The following is an 8,074-nucleotide window of genomic DNA, read 5'->3' as shown; positions in this document are numbered from 1 at the left end:
TGGAGCTAATCTGTGCTATGGCAGCGGTTACAGCAGCTGTCACAGCAGCTTGAAAGACAACATTATCCATCGGTGGTGGTGGCGGTGGTGTCGTTGCTATTGTGTTGTTGAAACGTCTGTTAGATTTATGCGGATGCATTTTTCTACTATAAAGTTTAAAGAAGAAACGAAGATAAGTTTTTAATAATGGTTACAAGTCGGGTGCTAACGGATTATATTATTTTAGTTCTATGTGTTTTGTGTTCCGACTTTAGTGTATTTGGCAAGTGGTGTATGATGGAAATCTATCATAGTTAATTTAAATGATTTCAATCAATTTATAAATTTAGTAGTGACACTTCAATGAAATAAATTGCATGTCAATTTCATTGATATATTTTAGTACATAATACTGTGAAATTTTGGCCTTTTAAGTAGACCTACAATACATCAATGTAAGGGAAAATTTTGACAACATATCGATTCCCTTGAATAGTGTAATCACTTAATTGTATGGTCAATCCCACACATAGAAAAGAGTAGCACCGACGCTTACTCAAAAACACCTAACCTATAACAAAACATGAGTAGTATAAGAAAATACTCGTGGCGGTTGATATTCTGTGGGCCATGAGATGAAGTCATGAAGGTTTGCATTTCTTTCACTTTGTGCTCAGCCTCAAATACATGCCTCTCCATTATGGCCTGATGTTCCCGATATTCTCTCATCTCAGCCCGAGTTGTGGTAAATTCCCTCTAAAGGGCATCAATATGATCATGGGTGTGATCATGATCTTCGTCAAGACGACGAAGACAGATTGCGGTGACCCTGGTATTGGCGCCAATTTCCACGATATGGTTAGTGGATTTCCTTGCCTATTCACCCTAATGAGCTATGCGGAGAATTATGACAGGAGAGCCCTGTCTATTGAATCCCCTCGATCGAGGTTGTAGAAACCTCGTTCCATACCATAGGGTGGGCGTTGTCCCTGCTCTTAGATCCATCTCTTCAAGTCTACCGCCCATCGGGGCGCCGGGCCCTGTTAGTTCCGTCTCGGGTTTTGGACGACTTGTGGTGGTTGTAAACTTCGGGTTCTGAGTCGGTGTCTTTCGTGACTTCTTCTTCGTCCTCTTCTTCTTCTGAAATCTCTTCATAATCCTCCTCTGGATCTTTCATGATCCAACCTTCGTTCCCTTGGTTAGGAGGTAGGGATCTCCAGGTAGGTGAAATCCTGCCATAGAGTCTATTCGAGAACAGGGGTAAGAGGTACATAAAGAATCTAAGTGTGTGGTTTTATCGTATCACAAAATACTCCAATATTATTTTGAATTTATATGTTTAAAGGTTCTCATTATGGTTTGTTGGTAAGTTTTAGACTCGTTATTCACTATGACCATTCCTTGGCATACGTTAGTCATATCCTGGATAAATATAGTTGATCAGACTATATTGATCCCCGATCTGATTACATACCCCGAGACCTACTTGTAGTGTTCAAATTATCTAAATACTTTTTTGTTACTATTATGACACTGAACTAGTAAGTATGATTGTACTTATACTTTTATAAAAATATCACAATATTTTAAAGTATACTTGTATGAAAATGTAATGTCAGAGAGTTCTTGTCCCATTTTATTTATAGTTTGTATATCTTATATGGTTTGATATTCTTAGTTCACTATAAACAATGCTCTAATACCAATCTATCACACCCCCAAATCAGGATGGCGGAAACATCCGGGGATGGATAACTTTCATGTATTGTATCACAACAATTGAGTAATAGTAAAGAAAGAAAACATAACCATCATATATATAACAGAAAAAATTACATCATTGTAAGTATTACATGTTTCAAAAGTCGATTACAATATGATGACAAAAGATTGTTTAACGCCTTAGCCTCCATCCTCAGATGATGTAGGTTAGTTGTTTTACTGATTCCTTGCGAATACAAGTTGTTTGAAAAAATGTCAACAATATAGTTGGTGAGTTCATAAGAGTTTGTATGAAAAATAGTAAACCTTTCCATGAAAAGATATCGTGTTGTTTCCAGAAAATCCGATATTTTCTAATAAATGAGATGTAAGTCGTTCACTTGTAAAATGATAGTGTTTATTCCAGAAAATCCAATATTTTCCATACAAATGAGTTGTAGCCTTAAATGTTCTAAGACCAAATTGTGCTAGTGTTTTCCATACTTAAGTAGTAATATGTAGTTTTATTCATGTATAAAACCATTTGAAGAAATGTGTTTTCATGTAAAATATACGTATAGTTGTTCCCTCATGTGAGTTTTCATAACAGTGCTAACAATGAGTTGTCTGGCCCGACGTTCTTCAAGTGTCGAGTTTTCATGACATTTGTCACCCATAACCTGCTGGTTTGACTGTAGCTAGTAGTCAGGGTGTGGGATCATCAGTCCCGTATAGATCTATACACAAGTATCACGCTCTCATATCGGAGATTCCAGTTATAAAATAGGACTTTCGTGTATACCTCAGTTAGGTACGATGAAGACAATGTCTCACAAATTTATTCAACAAGTGTACGTGTTTTTGAAATGAAAACATTTGTATATGAAATTATCCCTTTTTTCTAGGATAATATCGAAAATGTCGTAAAACAATTATATATACACTTTATATAATTTAACCCTTTGCTCAACGGATTACAAAGGGGTAAAGTTTCGTAAACTATATTTCTAAAGTTTTAATGAAATGAATATATATATATATATATATATATATATATATATATATATATATATATATATATATATATATATATATATATATAAAAAGAATAATGTAATGTACTTTGTAACCGTTTTTCATATCTTTACGTTATTATCAAAACGTTGTATGTAAAAATATATGCGGTTGGTAATAAAGTCATTTCACGTATTCACTTTTCATAAAAATGGTAAAATAACGTATTTAAATGTTTGCGTTTTAACGTAAATTTTATTGCGTGTTACTTGTATCCCCCCCCCCCCCCCCCCCCCAAACATAAAAAAAGACTTGAAAATATATGGGAATAAACTCACCTTATGTGTAGTTGTGGTTTGATAACGAGGTGACGGTGACAATTTTTTAAGTTAGAACACTTGAAGGTAATCGAGATCCTAATTGTTTGTAACACATAATAATGTGTGAATATATGAACTAACTAGAAAGTGTTTGCAAGAATGCTAGATTAGATGAGAAACGCTTACAATAATCCTATGGAAATAACTTGAAGAATATAGTTCCAGGGAATGTCTTATTGATGATCTTGGAAGGATTTGAAGAGTTGAGAGGATTTGTGAGATGAAATGTTAACTGTGAACGAGAAATGGTGAAGGAGCTCTATTTGTGGGTTTTATATATGGTAAATATGAGATAAGAGTGTAAGAGAAGTGACACTTACGTTGGTAAGTGTAATATATCACTTTGGAAAGGTAAATAACCAATAAAATTGCATATAATATCTAAGATTTAAGGAGTTTTCGGCCATAAAGAAGTAGATTTTGGTCCTAGCATGACCGACATCCCTTGGTACACAACCACATTTGATGATTTCGGTCTAAATGGCTTCAAACAAATGATTTCGGTCCTCACTTGTGGTGTTTTCGGCCTTAATGGGCCATAACTTAGAGATTTCGATCTAAATGCGATTCCTTGAAGTGATTTCGGTCTTATAGTGAGTCTATGAAGTTCATTTCGGTCCTATGTGACCGAAAACTCAAAGGTATAGGGCCTAGAAGTCGAAATCACTAAAATAGTGTAATTCATTTAACTTTTGTTGACCGCTTTGACTCCTTAATATCTTGTTAACTTGTATTGACTTCAAATGTTCATTCTAACATGGTTTTCCAAAGTATTATACATATATATATATATATGTGTGTGTGTGTGTGTTAACTTAGATAAACATGTCCTCTTGGCATTCAACCTTCTATTGTATCAATGCTATGATAGTGAAATCACTTGTACAGAGTTAAATGTTAGACTTTGTTTGATGTAGATTTTTTCCGGTTGTGACAAAATGAGAGATCAATAAAGAAATCAAGGAAATCAATATTTTTTCAAGGGATAGTATAGTTACAAACAACTTCACAATAAAAAACTCATAAGATTATATAAAATATCTGGTTAAGCATATATAGAAATTTTTTTTGTATTTCTGGTTATTATATAGTTTATATATTCTTTACCAATAAGTTTATATTTCATGTTAAAGTTACAACCTAATTTATCTATTTTATTAAGTATAACCGATGTATGTATTTATATAAAAATTAATAATTTATTTGTTTTAGATTAAAATAATTATTTATTATATTTCAAATAATTTTCAATAGAATAAAAATTTATATATTTAATAAAATAAATTGAGATGTTAAAATTAAGATTAATCATAAATTGTATTTATTTAATAAAACATTGAGGTTAATTTGATTGCTAACTATTATAAAAACTAGATTATGATCCACGTTAAATGTGGGGAACATAAATTAAATACATATCACATTAATATGTGGCATTGTGTTAGGTGGAATTCATTTTTATAGTTTTTGAACCAAATTTGGTAAATAAAAATATCTAATATTTATATTAGAGTAATTTGGTTTTTTTTAATACAATCATTTTTAACATACATGATTCACATGATCTTTGTTTTATCACAACATGATGCGACTACTTGATTAAAACATATCGTGTAGTAGCTTTATGAATTAACTTTGTTCGATGTATCAACCCCTATGGGACTCATATGGCTCTTCATAATGGGTCTGTAAAACCAAAAACAATAATAACTTGTTATATGTACCGACGACGTTAAATTCTGCAAAGAAATTCGATAAACATTACAATTAAAGTGCATTGCCATAACTGTAAACATCAAATTCAAACATTGTAAATTGGTCAATTTCTAAAGTATTTTTTCCTTATAATAATTAAAATATGATTTTTCAGGCTACACCCAATCACATATACATATCTTTCGATCAAAGAAATTATTACAAAAAAAAATGCTATGAACAAAACTATAATATTAGTTTTATAATTTGCCAAAGGTTGACACTAATAAATAATAATGAATTTTCACGAATGAAAATCAGTTTATAGAATTAATTCAAGAAGTGCATCCATGACTTCTTGTAACTGAATTTGGAGAAATGCTAAAACCTACTGGGATATGAGGGAGGTGAGGTTACGCTCGGTTTCTGTAGGGCAATCAAAATTCAAATTTGTTAGCACATATATTTCCTAACTGCTTCAGTCATCAAATTTAGATCAAACCTTTCAAAATCAAATTACAAAAAAATCCAGATATGTAACCTAACAATCAAACAACATATTTTCATAGAAATAAATGTCACAAATCTACAATTTACACATTATATAATATTCTTAAATTATATCTTACATTTTCATCTTTAATGGTCACTAACACCTCTTTCTTCCCTATTGGTGTGACACGAAAGAACTATAGAGTACACACATGTTTAATCGTATTGACAACAATCACTGTTTTTTTAGAGAAATATTGATATAAGTTTAAATTATATAATTAAAAAAAAGTAAAATGAAATATGAGGGTAAAAATAATCCAAAAACTATTTGACATAGTGTATATTTCATAAATGAAAGTTAAGTACATAAACCTCATCTACTAGTTAAAGATCAACAATAGCATGGATATCAAACTTATGAAGGTAATCATCATTTGCAGAGTAGATGATGGAGGATGAAGCGTTGCTACAATTAACAGATGTGCTTTCTGGACTGACTTTGGCAAGAAATCTTAACAATAAAGAAGATATTATTTTTATTCCTTTAAAATAGGATCATTGATGAAGATCCTAGTCTTACTAAAGCAATTTGTGATGGAGAAATGTTTTGAAACGATGCATAATGAAGTTAATATAAATGTATATTCATTTATAGTTATAGGAAGAATAATACCTTGAAATTTTTTTAAGGTGTAAGTTGTTAATCAGAGTAACGAACAAAGCTCTATAATAAAATATTTTTCCGTTTTGAATAACAACTACCATACGCGTTTGTTTTTTTTTTTTTTCCAAATAGTGAGCAAACTGTTGTGCATACCCATCCTAGAGTGTTACATTTTTTTGTTTGCTTCTACAAAAACCAAAAAAGTAATAAATATACAATGTAAAATGACATTATAAAGTAAAAATTGACACGAAATTTTGAAAAATAAGCATACTCTAGATCTTCCAAGCTCGACCCCCTTTGATAATTTATTTTTCTTGTTCACAAGGGTTTCCATTTGGAAGCATCTCACCACATCTCCAATAATATGTATTATATAAGATAAAAAATGGAAGATTCGTATAAATGTTTCGGTATAGTGAGTGATGGTAAATAACATAATATCGTTATACAGATCGTTAGATTGTAACATATAAACTAACCAACATGTGTGTTCTCAACAAAGGCACCATCCAAAATGGCATTGAAGTTTGCAAAAGATAATCCATAAATTGATCCAGTCCACTCACTGCATGGTGTAACTTTGGTTATGATATAAATAATGATTTTTTTTTTCATTATCAACAAAACTATTTTTTGTTTTGATTAAGACCAAGTTGTAGATTTTGGATGTAGTAACAACCATCCTCATGAAAGTAAACTTTCAAATCTTTCAACCCATCTATTAGTAACTTCTGCCTCAATCTTCCTTCCCTAAATGCATAACAAACTAGTTTATATATTGTTATATGTGGTTAGAATGAACTTGTAAGAAAATCATAAATAAAAAAATTGATATTACCTATTCATCAATGAGAATCATATCAATTTTCTAAGTCTTTGTTGAAGATCCATAGGCAAGATGTTTCATGAGACGAATTATTATACTCTCGTGGTAAATTGACGTTTTGAAACATCAAGTTGGTTTATGAAGGTAATGTTGATTTGAGCCATGTTTCTGTTTGTGAAAAAACTAATGATTGTTAAACGCATGTGACTTAACCATGTAATGCGGATCGGATAAAATAGATAAAATAGGAACATTTCAAAATCATAGGCTTAAAATGAAAATATAGTTTTAGGGACGAAATTTATAACTTTTGACATAACTCAAGGACGCCTAATGTAATTTAGTCTAAAACATATAATGTAGAAAATCTTTTGCATGTAATCAAAATCAAAATCATAAAAATAAAATAAAATTCCTATCATCCAAATATGAATGATGTTATATACTTTTAAGAAACCTCATAATGCAAACTTGACAATAAAGTAAGTATAAATAGTTTTTGCGGATGCTCATTAGAAAACATATCAAGCAGTAGAAGGGGGCAACATTAGCAGGGGTATGGGTATTTCAGGTAAAGAGAACGTATACATAAATGTTGTTCTGCCCTCATTCATTATGCAAATAGTATTCAATATAGAGGAGTATCTTTTTATGTGGTGTATAGAAATATACCAGTTCTATTCATTTATATATACCATTTGTAATCGATTCATGATTAAATTTGATAACCATCACATATTAAGAATATTGATTACACAAGTTTCAAGAATGTTGCAAACAGATGATATAACGTTGATTATACAAAGACTCGGAAACAAACATAGGTCAACACATTAAAATATCGATATAAATGATATAATTTTGTTTTTTGTAATTAAATGAATAAAACTAATATGCATAAAGTAGATTGATTATTTTTTTCATGTCCTCTTAACAGGAATAAAGTAATAACAAGTAATAAGAATAGAATAAATGAAAGAAATTGGAGAAGAATAAGGAGAACAAAGTAAAGAAACAACCTGGAAAAAAGAATTGGAGAAAAAGACTGCTAGAAAAGAAGACTGTAAATCGTAGAACTCAATACAAAATCCTAAGAATAACAACTTCAATGTAATCGTATATATAAGGTGTTTTTGAATAAAAAAAAATCATTATCTTCCAAAAAATTGGGATCTTAAGATATAATCTTAGAGATTTTCAGCTATTCATTTGGGAAAAAAAAAAGATATCAGTTATATTTATTCAAAGTTTCAAATTAATTGACTTGCTTATTTAATGAGTTTTAAAATTCAAATTGTTATCTCAAATTGATTCATT

The sequence above is a fragment of the Lactuca saligna genome, chromosome 4 (assembly GCF_052625555.1).
Source record: "Lactuca saligna cultivar CGN05327 chromosome 4, ASM5262555v1, whole genome shotgun sequence".
Classification (NCBI taxonomy): Eukaryota; Viridiplantae; Streptophyta; class Magnoliopsida; order Asterales; family Asteraceae; genus Lactuca; species Lactuca saligna.
The sequence above is the reverse complement of the archived record's forward strand: the minus strand, read 5'-3'. Positions refer to the sequence as shown.